Here is a 15000-nt window from a genome sequence, read left to right as displayed (position 1 = left end):
GGGAGAAGGCACACTGCAGTGGGTGGTGGTCCCGGCCCCACACCTGGGCGAACGAGAACTCCTGCTAGAGGAGAGAGAGAGAGAGAGAGAGAGAGAGAGAGAGAGAGAGAGAGAGAGAGAGAGAGAGAGAGAGGGACAGAGAGAGAGAGAGAGAGAGAGAGAGAGAGAGAGAGAGAGAGAGAGAGAGAGAGAGGGACAGAGAGAGAGGGACAGAGAGAGAGGGACAGAGAGAGAGGGACAGAGACAGAGAGACAGAGAGACAGAGAGGGACAGGGTCAGACTTAAGAAGAACAGAGCGGCTGATTGTTTTTTTGTGTTTGTTTAAATCAAACGTTGAGAAAAAACACTAACTTTATTTTTTATTATCCCTTCATTCATTAACGCCCGTTTCAGTCATTTCCACGATTAAACAGGTTTTCATTGGACGTTTGGGATCGAAGGTTTAGTGCTCACGGAGAACGCGGCAACACAAGGTCAGGCCGGACCAATTCGGAGCGGCCCAATCTGTTTCAAAGGGGGACGAGTTCTAGCTCTCGTTTTTAAAACGATGGTGATCTCTGGCCCTCGGCCGAGACGAGGGCATCGCCAGAGACGGGCTGACAGCATCGTTAGCGCTGCTGGAGCCTCAGAAGCAGAGCGCCTCTGAACCGCTGCCTCCAGTCATGGCTGCCGTACGGCCCATGAGGAGCCCGCGCTCCCCAGGAAGGGAGCCCCGTCCGGGGGGTTGGGGAGCGTTGGAAGAGGATTAATCCACTAATAAGATGTCACTGGCGGGATCAACATCACAGATCAGGGGGAGGAACACACACACACACACACACACACACACACACACACACACACACACACACACACACACACACACACACACACACACACTAACACACACACACACACACACACACACACACACACACACACACACACACACACACACACACACACACACACACACACACACACACACACACACACACACACACTCCTCGAAAAATCACTAGGATGAGTGGGGGGTCAATGTGTTACAATGTGACTCAAAGTTATGATTAAAGTTGGGCGAAACATAAGTCTGAATATGATTATCATCTATCAACATATCACCATGGAATAATAGCATGCTGTGCCGGTACCATAAGAGTGATAACAAATAATTAAAAAAGCACCAAAAAAAATAATTGCACAGCAGATTGAAAATAACGAGTCACAACTGTTCAGAGAGAGAGAGAGAGAGAGAGAGAGAGAGAGAGAGAGAGAGAGAGAGAGAGAGAGAGAGAGAGAGAGAGAGAGAGAGACAAAACCGACCGAAACCAGCAAGACAAATCGGAAGGGGGGAAATAGTCCATCTGCTCAACACTGATTAATATCAATAATGCATGCGTGTAATAAACTCCACCAACCACAGGCGTGATTCTACATTGTGACGACAAGGGCGAGCTCAGACTGGAAAGTGCCCACGAGTATCAATGTTTTACTCATTTTGCTAAATGACTTTTGTAGTTTGTAGTCTCTCTCTCTCTCTCTCTCTCTCTCTCTCTCTCTCTCTCTCTCTCTCTCTCTCTCTCTCTCTCTCTCTCTCTCTCTCTCTCTCTCTCTCTCAGACTAGCAGGGATGAAATGCAAAGTGCACGAGCAGGTACATTAGGGGTTGATTCGTGGGCCAGGGTCTCACAAGGGAAATCAATTATCGCAGAACGGGGACAAACTAAACGCTAGCTGAGCCTAACCTGACTTAAAAGCAACAGAAAGGTACAACTAACCGTTCACTGAGACGGAATAACTTAGTGGAAGGAATACAAATACAAGTTTTTGCTCGATTCACGTTCAATCTTATCTTCTAAGTGAAACCAGCCGGAGCTTTAGGGCTGCGCCGTCGTCAGCATTCACCCCAACTCATGGGAGGAGTGGTTGTGTTTTTTTATGTTTATCAGCCCATGGATGAGTAGGTTTGTATGTTTGTGACTGTATGTCCATGTTTTAATAACCTTTTATTCTGCCGTTAGACGGATGAACCGATAAATACAGTTTGAAACATGTGGACATTGAATTCACATTTTTTGATTCAATAATGTTTGTTCACGATGGTAAAGAAGAGAAGATTACATGCTATAATTACAATAAATAATACTATTACCACTACTTTTACCTACTGCCAGAAATACTACTCCTACTATTATTAGTGCTACTACTACTACCACTACTACTACTAGTGCTTTTACTACTACTACTACTACTATTATTTGTGCTATTACTACTACTACTACCACTATTACTACTACTCAAACTACTGCTACTAGGCCTTAATCTTCTTTTGTTTAACAGTCAGATAATGGCCGGTGTGAATGACTGCAGTATGCTGGCTTCAGCTGCCCAATGCAGGTGTTGATTTTTCTAACCTATTTCCTACGGCTATGGTCAGACTCTTACAAAGGCCTTCCTGAGGACTATTACAGAAGCACATTTAAGTTTTAGTAGTAGGCTACTAATCGAGACATCCTTTCACAGGTCGTTTTGAGTGAATACTAAAGCGATCATGACCTTTATTCGTGTGATACAGACCATGGAGGAAATCCTTTGTTCCTCTGATTCTCTTTTGAAATATTCAGTTGTTCTTAGCATGTAAGACCTGACAAATGATCAAAACTGACCTCCCAAAGAAGAAAGCTTCTTGTAGATCATCACTGGCTTTTTCTTTCCTTCGACCTTATAAACGTACAAGCACACCTCATACCTAAACTTAACCACTCATCCCCTGAAACCTTGACTAAACAACGTATAATATACAACTTTTCCCAAAAATGACAACACTACTTTTTCCGACTGACAATATAATGTATATATCAACAAAAAAAAAGCCATTGAATCAAATTGGAACGCATCAATATCATAATACCATCGCTCGCTGCAAAGATATAATTACCCGCTGTCTGAATGCACTTCATTGCGATATCCATATGGTAATGTCGTTTAACACAATCTCCATTCGTCAATACGGAGGATCGGGTTTCAACAACAGGAGGCATCATCTCGTTTACAGGCCTGCACAATGAAACATGAGCGCGTCTGTGCGCTGAAGAGGGGAGGATGCGAGTGCGTTGATCGTTTCATCCAGAAAGAGGGACAGATTGGCACAGAATCTTTTTATTTATAACGCGTTTTATTTTTGGTTTTAGGGATTTTAAATGCATCTGTCTTTCATCATTATAAGCATAAGACTGTAACTGTTTATTTTATTAAATTTTTTGATGTATTAAAGGGTGATTTAAAACACAGATTTAACACATTGAGGCAAATGTGAGGGAAAGTGTTTAACATATTTTGTGCAAATTTCCAAAATAATTCACCGGACTAGACAGGCGCATTTTAAACAGAGGAGGGGGAGAAACAACCAGATAAAGTTCATGTGTTCTAAACTTCCAAGAATGAAGCGTTTGGTTGGATGACCCAACGCGCAACTCATATCTAATCACTGAGCAGAACAAAGGCAATTCAATTACATAAGTATCTCCCCCCCTTCCCCCCTCCGCTAGCAATGCCCCCCACAAACACACACACACTAGCTTCAGTCTCTCCTGAGTCTCCTGTCGGCATTGAATTGAATGCCTTTAATTATCTACCACTTGTGTTGAAATGCAAGCCACGAGGATCGTATGCTACTGTGAACTCAGGTACGTGACTATATCTATATCACAGTGTATTTAAATCCTGCTCTTCTGTAAATGCATAGCAGATTTGTGTCATGGTCCGCCCCTGGTTTTCTCATTCACCTGCCTGCCACCCTGATCTCCCCTAACTAACCCAACCAACTTCACCTGTGCTCCCCCTATAACAATCCTCTCCTTTCACTCAGTCCTTGCCAGATTGTCTCTTGTTTCATTCAGAGCTTTACCACAACTCCCGATTGACTTCGTCTGCTCCACTCTGCCTGTTAACGAACCCTCGCCTGTCTGACCTCCTGCCTGCCGTCCAGTCCCTGTCGGTCAGTCCGCTCCTCTGTCCTCGTCTCCTGATCCACCTGGCTGACTTCCTGTTATCGACCCTTCGCCTGCATGACCTCCCGCCCGACGTCGAGTTCCTGTCGGTCTGTCAGTTCCTGACTCCCGATTTGCTCTTCCGCCCTCCCGTTGCCGACTCCTCAGCTGCTGTCCCACCGACGATTCCCTTCATATTTAATGTATGGACTTGATGCATGCTTTACCACGAGCAGGAAAGTCAATGAGAACTACGGACTAATAAACCAACCATAGTTGTTCATTTTCCATTTTATTCTTTGCAAGGGCTTTGATTAGGCTTTCAACCAGCGGTTCATGTAGTCCATTCTGTGAAAACAACATACAATGTCATATGTTGCTTAAAATATTTACAGTTCAGAGTGCATACTGAGTGCGCACTCAGTATGCACTTTGAATTATAAATAATTATAAAATGATAATAATAATAATATTAAAAAAACTTTGAAAGATATTTGTATAAATATGCATGTTCATGTGTATTCAGTATTTGAGTACAATACATTGAGTATTTTGTGTGTATGCACAATACACTGAAGATGATTCTGCAGAATCCCCCTCTATCCCCCGTCTGAAGACTGGAGGAGACCGGAGACTTCTGCTTGGCTGAGTTGTGCACTGTGATGTTTGAGCTGTTATGAGGGATCTCCACTGTGTTGCTGTGTCTGTGGGATTTTTGAAACATACACATTTTTAGAAACTTTAGAATTTACAGCAGTTGGACTTTTCTTGTCCTTCCTCCCTTTTGTAATGTGTTGTGGTGAGCATTGTGGTCTGAGTACCGACCTACCTTGGATAAAAGCAACTTCTCATGTTAATGTAAATATACCAAACAATGAGCCTCAAAATAATCCTAAAACACACTGTGCGTAAAACATCAACCTAGCGTTTCCGAACCCCAACCAAATATTCAGACTACCATTCAAACCTAACACTGTTGAATTGATCAACTGTTGATGATCATCTTCTGCGCCCCCACCTTTTTCTATTCATCCTCATCATCACCCTCCTCGTCATTATAATCCTCATCATCATCATTTCCTTCTCTGCATCACTATAATCCTCATCATCATCATTTCCTTCTCTTCATCCTCCTCCTCCTCCTCCTCCTCCCCTTCCCCCTCTCCCCTGCAGGGCGTGGGGGGTCCTTCTCCTCCTCCCCATCATCCTTTCCTTCTCTTCGTCACCCTCCCTCTTCCTCCTCTTCATCATCATGATCCTCCTCATCATCATTCTAATCCTCCCCCCCCCCCTCTTACCTGCAGAGCGTGGGGGGTGTCGTCCACGCAGTACACCCTCAGGTTGTAGCCCAGCGGGTTGCTGAAGTCGGGGCTCCCGAACACGGCCAGCCTCAGCCTCTTGGCGGCTGCCTGGCTCAGGGGCCCGCCCACCAGGGCGTAGCGGCCCGGGCGGCCAACCAGCAGGTGGCACCGCTCCGCCTCCAGGAGGCCGTAGCAGGAGGTGCTCTCCTCGTCCATGGACATCACTTCCTGTTGAGGCAAGATACTGGTCAGCCATGTTGGAACAAGCAGTCCTCAATCCCAGTCCCAGTGCTGAACCGGCTTTAAGACCTCGCCTGTTCCTGCTGTGACCCCCCCTCTGAAGCAACCTCGGGGTTCCAGACCCCACCCAAAGATGTTGGCATTCTCATGCCCATGTCAATAATAATGAGACAGGGAACATTTATCCTCTGTCTTCGAGCACACTCATGATTACTCGCTGAGATAACTCATGTTTTTGTAAACCCCCCCCCGTTGAGTTATTCTTTTTGATTTACAGTTCTGCAATTAAGTATTTTTCCTCAGACGAAACAACATGCTAATTACCCAACGGAACAGCCCAGACATGTTTGCCTGCACATTCACTACAGAGCAGTTGGAGAGTGTTTCCTGTCTCGTGACACGCGTCACGTCGTTGGATCTCCAAATCGTGGCCTCACGTCCGTGGTCTGGAGGCCCCGGGGTCGCCCACGCTGCACCGCAGACCTCCCAGTTTCAGGGGTGTGTGACGGATAGCTGTACGCACCGTGCGCTAGGGCCCTGAGTATGTCGTTTTGGGTCGACGTGCGGTGACTTTAAAGCAGGCTTCAGGGGGGCCAACCCGTAGTCTGAGAACCACCGCTCTGAAGGACAAAGGAAAACCTCCCCAAATCCTAAAGGGAGGGAGCCTTGAGAGGGAGCACACAAGAGGCATCCCTCATTCCAGGGATATAGGGAGTGCAATAGGTGCCAAACGGGCAGCCAGACATTTAATGGCGGCGTAAAACAAGCATAAATGAAGGTTAAGTCAGGTTTAGGAAGGTAAAGTATGGTCAAGATTTACGTTTTAGGACAAAGATGAAGGGAGCGAAGGCAGACAGAAAGAGAGAACGAGAACTCCTGCTAGAGGAAAGAGAGAGAGAGAGAGAGAGAGAGAGAGAGAGAGAGAGAGAGGGTTTGAAAGAGAGACAGAGAGGGAGAGAGGGGGGGGGGGGTTGAGAGAGACAGAGAGACAGAGAGAGAGAGATAGAGAGGGAGTGAGAGAGACGGGAGGGAGAGAGAGAGAGAGACATAGAGGGAGGGAGAGAGAGAGCGGGTGAGAGCGCTGTAATGTTAGTAAAGCCCGGGGGCAGGGATCCTGGATGCATTTTGCATGAGATAAAGTGCTCATTATTTCACACAGAGAGGGACAGAGAGCTGTTGCTTCTTCTTGAGGGACAACTGATGCCCTCTCTCTCCCTCCCTCTACCCCTCCCTCCCTCCCTCCCTCTCTCATATCTTCCTCCTTCAGTCTCTTACCTTCATCCTCCCTCTCCCTCTCCCCCTCGCTCCCCTATCCATCCCTCTATTTTTCTGTTCTTACTCACTGACTTCCCCTACCGGACTCTTTTCTCTTCTTCTCCTCTCATCTAAATTTTATCCCGATGGCGTATAACACACATAAATGACAGCTTTTTTCATGGCTCCCTTTTGTGCGACACGTCTCTGCAGGCAAATTACATCCTGTGTAAATGTCACCCACACCCAGACAGAGACACACACACACACACAAACACACACACACACACACATACACACACACACACACACACACACAGTGACAAGGGACGGGGGGACGGTCACACAGGCTTACTCCACAGGCAACACAGAAGAGTGTGTGACTCTGGGGGGGGGGGGCGCATTCTGCCCTATGAGGTCCCCAAAGTCTCTTGATGGGGTTAGCTCAACATTACAAGAGTATCCAACACGTGGGGGGCTATCATGCTTGGCAATGTACTAATATGGATGGATGGATGAATGAATAGGAGATGGAAGGATGGATGGAAGTTCTGATGGATGGATGGAAGAATAAATACGAGATTGATGAATAGGTGATGGATGGATGGATGAATGGATGAGTAGGAGATGGATGGATGGATATGAGATGGATGGATGGAGGAATTGAAGATGGCTGGCTGGAGGGATGGACGGATAAATGTGTGTTAAGATGGATGGATGAAAGAATGGCGGTTGGATGGATGGATGTCAATAGATGGGTGGTGGGCGGTTTAGATGGATGAATGGATGCATGTGATATGGATGGATGGATGCATGCGATATGGATGGATGGATGCATGTGATATGGATGGATGGATGGATGGATGGATGAATGGGAGATGAATGGATGAACAGGGGTTTAGATAAATTGATCTCAAAATCGAGTTGTTTGAGGTGATGCTAACACAGCTCTGTATAAATATGGGTGTGATGAGACGAGGTGTTTGAAGGAGCTACATGTGAGGAGCCGCAAGCTCACACATTGCTTTATCACCCTACCTCCAAAACAATTGCAGCTAATATTTCCGTTGGAAAAAAAAACCTCCGATGCACATGCAATGTTAGCAATACAAAACTATGGAAGAGGGAACATGATTCTATATTAAAACAAACGTGTGTACGCCATGTATATATCTGGTTAGATTATAGTACGATCTCCAAACTTACAGGGATACTAATTCTTCACTTCATCACGTAGACTGCAGATTTCAGTGCATCTTTCAATCGAAGTTATTGGCCCAGAGAAGAGGGAGTCAGAATTGCGGCCATGTCACTTTATGGGTTTACCCGTTGAAATATTAAACAGCAGCCGGCTCCATGTCCTTGACAGCTCAAAGGCTGGAACACCATTTCCATGATAGATGCAAAATAATAAGCTTGTTCTGAAACTAACAGCTTTGAGGACTTACTTCAGAGGATCCACTGCCCCATCGCTACCGCATCGCATTCTGCGGGATTGATGTCAACAGTGTTGGCAAGTCAACCGAATTACATAACGCTACGGCTATTTTTGGGGCCGAAACCACGACTCTGCAGTCAATACCCCCCTCCCCCTCCCCCCTCCCACCCCACCCCAACGCGAATAAAAAGACACGGTTTGACCAAAAGAAGACGACGATTCATAAACACCAAAGCGAATCACCTCACTTATTGTGAATATGACTTAGCTTTTTGCAAATATATATCTTATTTTACCCAATTTGATCCTGTTGTTCTTATTGCACCGTGGGTCGGAGAAAACGCAATTTAGATTTCTCTGTATGTCTGGCACATATTCAGGAATTGACAATAAAGTTGACTTTGACTGCAAAAGGAGGAGAGAGACGTCCAGAGCACTATTTTGGCGTTCCTCCCAAAACTTCGGGAGGGGTTCGAAGAAGAAGCGCTCCGGTCGTCTCTCTCCTCCTTAACTCCTAGTGTCGGTTAGCGGTGAGGGTGAGGTTACCTCCCACTTGTTCTCCGGGGTCCTCCTCCTCAGACGGACGGCCCAGGTGGCGTCGGCGGGGCCGTTGAGGTCGGCGCAGTGCGCCACCGACAGAGCCACGGGGCAGGACAGGTCCAGCCCCGGGGGGCCGTAGGTCACCTCCGGGCTCAGCAGGACCTCGTCCTCCTCCTCTGGCGCCGTGCTATTGGGGGGGGGGGGGGGGGGACGACAACAAAGACAAGGAGACAGGTGTGAGACGCCGGGTCTGATCCCTGGAACAGAAACAGATTAGACTCGACACGACACAGAAGAGATGGAGATATACAAGCACAATGCTGGAAGAGCGCTCGACACGGACATAGACAAGGAATACAGATGGGACACATGGAAATAGGTAGGAACGACGCACACACACACAAACGCACACACCACTTTCGTCTGGCATTTCCTCTTGACGCATCGGGAAGCATGAAGGACATGGAATGATTCTGCTCCCTTGGAAAAAATTGTATAAACAATGGGCTATTGGCACTTCTGGGGGCTGTTCTTAAGCTCTTAAGACGTTAAGAGCCCTGGCAGGTCAATATTTCAGCATGCCTCAGAAACAACCCCAGCATATACATTTGTGTGACATGGTTGATGAGGACTTGTTCTTCAGCCAGAACACACAGAACGTCCAAGGTCAGAACCGTCTTGGGATCATGCTTGTGTACATATATCTATAAATCTCAGCCAAACATTATATTACATAGAGTACAGGTAATTGGTTCATACACACACACCCCATGAAGTATCTAAAACCCCCTATTGGTGGTGCTAGAGGAGTAGGGGTCTCTGAATTGGGCGGTACCGTGATTCTTAGTAAATCATAAAGCAAACAGCTGCTGGTGAGACGGTGCGATGGAGTTACGGACCTCCCTGCTTCACAGTGTGGACACAAACACAACACAAGCGCACAAACAAAGCCAGCAATATCTGCACCAAGCACAAAGCCAAGCTTAAACGCTCTGAGGTATATTTAAAACACACACACACACACACACACACACACACACACACACACACACACACACACACACACACACACACACACACACACACACACGGAATCAACAGTGTGAGAGAGGTGAGGGGCGAGCATAAAATAAATAGACCATCAACCCACTCCGACCTATAGACGCCTCGGTCGAGTCCGGCCGTCACGCAGATAAAGGAATATTAAAGCCCTCAGACTAATGGACAGCGTGGCCACGGAGGAAAGGCGTTCACAGCACAGCGCGCCACGCAGGCCTGCTAGGTCGGTGGGCGGTCCGGTTCTGTTGACAGATTAGCTGGGGCCAAAGCAGCTCTTGGCCCGATCGTGGCTGGGAGCCCTAAAGCCCGGGCAGCAATTGATGGGACCACCATCAGTCATACAGCTGGGCTGGACACAGACACACACACACACACAACCACACACGCAGAGGGCCGAGATAGAGGAAACAAACATGACACACACACGCACACACAAACACACACACACAAACTCTTGTGTATACCCTGCTGTCGCCAGGCCCTTGCAGGATGGCCGGTGTGATGGAAAATCCACATGCTGTTTGTTTTCTTTATGAACGTTTTGTTTACTATTCCGTGTATGGTCACTATGCCACCCTGCCCTTCCTCAGGGTCGTATAAAATGTAAATCATTCTCTTCCGGTACTGCATTTTTTATTGGTTTGGGCCTGTTTTCTTGACCCCTGGAGAGCGTCGAAAAGCAAAGGGTTCCATAAGGCACGGCCGCAAACCCCTTTATGACCTCCTGAGGAGCTTCAATCAATAGATTACCATCTGGTTAACAAAGGCTTTTGGTTTATTGCAAGCTTTAGAGAGACTCAGGACGAACTTCCGTCTGAGGCCTCGGATTATTGTATTGTATGCCTATTCTATTGTTTGTTGATGCATGTTGTGATGCTTATTGTGTGCTTTTTGCGTTTTGAAATCTCATCTGCCTTAGACGAAATATTGCAAAGGAATTGCCATGTCACCGGGCGCCATGAATGTAACGTGTGCGACCACAGCGCCTGATTTAGAATTAGATTGGTGTGTGCGCTCACACTCACACACACGCACAAATATACACACACCCATACACACAATTTGGAATTTCGTATTTTTGTGTTCGCTTACTTTACATTACATCCCTCACTAACAGGAATAAACCCTTGACATAACTGCTCCCGTTTTTATTCTCTAAGCAGGTTTTCCCGAGGCCGGTTCCTCCAGAGGCGAGCGGATCAGTCGTTCCTCCAGAGGTGAGCGGATCAGTCGTTACCCCAGAGGTGAGCGGATCAGTCGTTCCTCCAGAGGTGAGCGGATCAGTCGTTCCTCCAGAGGTGAGCGGATCAGTCGTTCCTCCAGAGGTCAGCGGATCAGTCGTTCCTCCAGAGGTCAGCGGATCAGTCGTTCCTCCAGAGGTGAGCGGATCAGTCGTTCCTCCAGAGGTGAGCGGATCAGTCTTTCCTCCAGAGGTGAGCGGATCAGTCGTTCCGCCAGAGGTCAGCGGATCAGTCGTTCCTCCAGAGGTGAGCGGATCAGTCGTTCCTCCAGGGGTGAGCGGATCAGTCGTTCCTCCAGAGGTGAGCGGATCAGTCGTTCCTCCAGAGGTGAGCGGATCAGTCGTTCCTCCAGAGCTCAGTGGATCAGTCGTTCCTCTAGAGGTGAGCGGATCAGTCGTTCCTCGGCCGGCTCGCCGGTGGAAGCCCCCATCTTTACACATACAGAATAGAGCAGCCTTTTCCTTCTCCTTGGGTCGTGTCAGAACCGGGCCCTTTCTGACATGGGAGCCAATTAAGCCAATGGGGCCCTGAGTGTGTGTGTGTGTGTATATAACACACACACCGGGGACAGGAGGTACCTTCAGCTGCCTCGATCCGCCCCCATGCTTATCAAGTCGCCGCTGTTTGGCCGTTGTTGATCAGCCAGCCTGCTGCGCTGAGCAGTGATTAAAGACGCTGTTTATTATTTAAAATCGTTAGAGGGAGAAAGAGAGATGTCTCGGGGAAAAATGTCAACACAAGATGGAGAGTCTTGGTTGGTTTACTGCAGCATAAATGTTAAATGTGGTTCTGCCTTGGACTCCACTCGGCTCCTCTGTCATCCCCTGTCCTTTGTGGTGCTTTGTGTCCTTGATTGACTATGTCTTGTGTTATTATGATAATTCTTAAAAAACATAACATATTTAAAAGCGAGCGATTCAACACGAATAATGGCAAGGTGAACCTCACCTACTTCAACAAGATAGCTGTTCCTTTGATAAAGAAGAAAAAGTGATGAGGACCTTAAGCAACACAATTACAAACAGAAAAACAGGTACACCAACAGGTCAGTGATGTGGTTAAAAGCCTTACAAGGTCCACAACTACGCCAGCCTCTGTCGTGGTACGACTCCTTTGATGAAGCTACTCTCTAACGGCTGTGACCGGTACGGATGATGCTTACATCCTCGCTGTTAACCTGAGAGACTATAAAATAACACACAAATCACATACTCCCACAAGAAGCGGCATGTGTTATGAAGCGCTCAGATTGTAATGAATATCCAGCATGTCGAATGACATTAGATCTGCTGGGTAGGAGTTTGACAGCGTGGTCTTATTATTCTACGGGGGTCCTCTGAGAAGACCGTCAGACGACCCCGACTCGGCAGGGAAGGTCAGAGGAGCAGCTCGGAGGACATCTCAGACCGCCGGGGAGACGGGGAGAAGAGCGAGAGAGAGAGAGAGAGAGAGAGAGAGAGAGAGAGAGAGAGAGAGAGAGAGAGAGAGAGAGAGAGAGAGAGTTAGAGAGTTAGAGAGAGAGCTCGGAGGACATCTCAGACCGCCGGGGAGACGGGGAGAAGAGCGAGAGAGAGAGAGAGAGAGAGAGAGAGAGAGAGAGAGAGAGAGAGAGAGAGAGAGAGAGAGACGGAGATAGAGAGGGAGAGAGAAACATATCTCACGCAGATGGCCACACAACAGGGGGAGGAAGCTTCTGGTTTCTCCTCGGGTTTCTGGAGATAGGGAGGAGATTGACTGACAGCTTCTGGTCGGAGCTCGATGGAGCGCAGGCCCCTCTGTTCCTCCAGCACTACCCACTCCTTCTCTTCCTCCTCTTCCACTACTCCTCCTCCTACCATGAGTTCCTAGCGTAATTATAAAACCTATTCAACTAATCTTCGAGTGCAGCAGGGGGAAAAAATGAGAGGGGTTCACAAGTTTGATTCCCAAAGACTCAGGCGATTCAGACTCTAACATCTCCAGTGCAAGCTATGGGTAAGGACGTCGACGGTGACAGGTTAATAACTAACCTGACTTAACGTCTTCCGCTCTGAGGCATCAACGCTGCGTTTCAGCAGCACCGGAACACATTTCTTTTTGCGATGCGCATGTCTCTAACACAGCAGACAGGGCGCCCCCGCTAAAAGCCAGGTGTTATGAATGTTTATTTGGTGCTCAAGAGCGGAGGAGAGGAAACAACAGCGTGTTTGCAACATTTGCCACTTTAACCAGTCATGACAAAAGGAGAGGCTGTCATCACTGCGCTGTCTCAGGGCGCAAAGCAGACTCTAAGTATAGCCCTCCATTCTACAGTGTCACACACACACACACACACACGCACGCAGCCACATCCGCACCCCCCCCACACACACACACACACCTTCACACACACACCTTCACACACACACCTTCACACACACACACACACACACACACACACACACACACACACACACACACACACACACACACACACACACACACACACACACACACACACACACACACAGCCACACCTGGACATACCCGCACACACACACTTCTATGTCCATGTCTTCCCTGTAGTGTGTGCAAGATGAGCAAAGACCACACACTGTGTCAAGTGTTTGTGTCTGGCACTCGGTCATGTGTGTTTGAGTGCATGTATGTGTGTGTGTGTGTGTGTGTGTGTGTGTGTGTGTGTGTGTGTGTGTGTGTGTGTGTGTGTGTGTGTGTGTGTGTGTGTGTGTGTGCGTGTGTGTGTGTGTGTGTGTGTGCGTGTGTGTGCGTTTGTATTACAGTTTTTCTCGAATATATACACAAAAAAAAGGGAACTATGCACACAATTCGGAAACCTTGAACCTCATGTATCAACTACAAGACTCCAGAATGCTAAACTCTAAGCACAATTCTGAACGCGTTACGCGCGTAGGTGTAGAAAATCGACATTTTTGCATAGGGAACCATTGGTTTAGGCGCCTAGATGCGTTACATGTGCTAAAGCAGCGCGTTAGATGCGTTTTACGCACCTAAATAATGCGCCCAACGCACCCACGCGCGGAGTTCAAAAAATGTACCTTTTTCCACTCCTACGCGTTACGCTTAGCCGCGATAGCCAATTAGCGTTGAGCTTGACTCGACGTCACTGGCAGGGAGACGGAGGACAAGCGCTCCGCAGCCGATATGGAGCGCCTGTAGTTGGTGTCCTGACGAGGAGGTGGTGAAACTCACCCAGCTGTGAGCGCCTACGGAGGATGTCATGAACCCAAACACGACGGCGTTTGGGTTTCCTACTCTTCTCGAACTCCCACAGCAAATACAGCGCAGCGATGGTGGTGATCTCAGCCATGTTTGTGGAGCAAAAGAAAAGTAGCGGGGGGAAAATACGTTTTGGGCGGGCTCATCTAGCTGCGTAGGCTCGTAAGGCGCGTTAAACCATTTTTGTGACACACAATGATGAAGCGACAGGTTAGGCGCGTTACCCGCGTAGGATTACGAGCGTAACGCGTTCAGTGTGGCCGTACCTTAAGCCCAAATCACATAATTTAGCACACTTGGTTCACCTGGATCACACTGGAATTCAAAACGCATTCAACAACTAATTATTACCAATAAGTCTAGCTCACTTCTCACCTGATCAAACTCAACTGGCAAAACACTTCAATCGTGTGTCAGAGCACAAAAGAGGACTCGGTGAGCTCTACTGTGTTGTAGATATGGTCCTTTGACCTGATCAGGATTGGAGGTGGGATACATACTGATTTACATGTTGATCTGTTTCAACTCATTTATATTCTTATTTATATTTTTGTTGGCCTACGAAAAGCTTTTTATGCAATCAGTTCAGTTGAACATTTGACTGTATTACAGTAAAGAATATATATTTTGCTTTATTACCTTTTTATACTGATTTCATCATTAAATCCCCCGAAAAACAGTCTAAACATTTTCTATACTATAGTGTTTTTCATTTTACTTATAAGTGCAATTACTGTACTGTAA

General features: G+C 47.4%; 1 pseudogene; it reads right to left on the bottom strand.

The window, feature by feature from the left end:
- The window catches only part of LOC130380608 (netrin receptor UNC5D-like), a 46876-nt pseudogene that overhangs the window by 2572 nt on the left and 29304 nt on the right, over nt 1-15000 (bottom strand).

This window comes from Gadus chalcogrammus, chromosome 4, assembly GCF_026213295.1.
Source record: "Gadus chalcogrammus isolate NIFS_2021 chromosome 4, NIFS_Gcha_1.0, whole genome shotgun sequence".
Classification (NCBI taxonomy): Eukaryota; Metazoa; Chordata; class Actinopteri; order Gadiformes; family Gadidae; genus Gadus; species Gadus chalcogrammus.
Note: the sequence above shows the minus strand (reverse complement) of the source record. Positions and strands in the feature narration are given on the sequence as shown.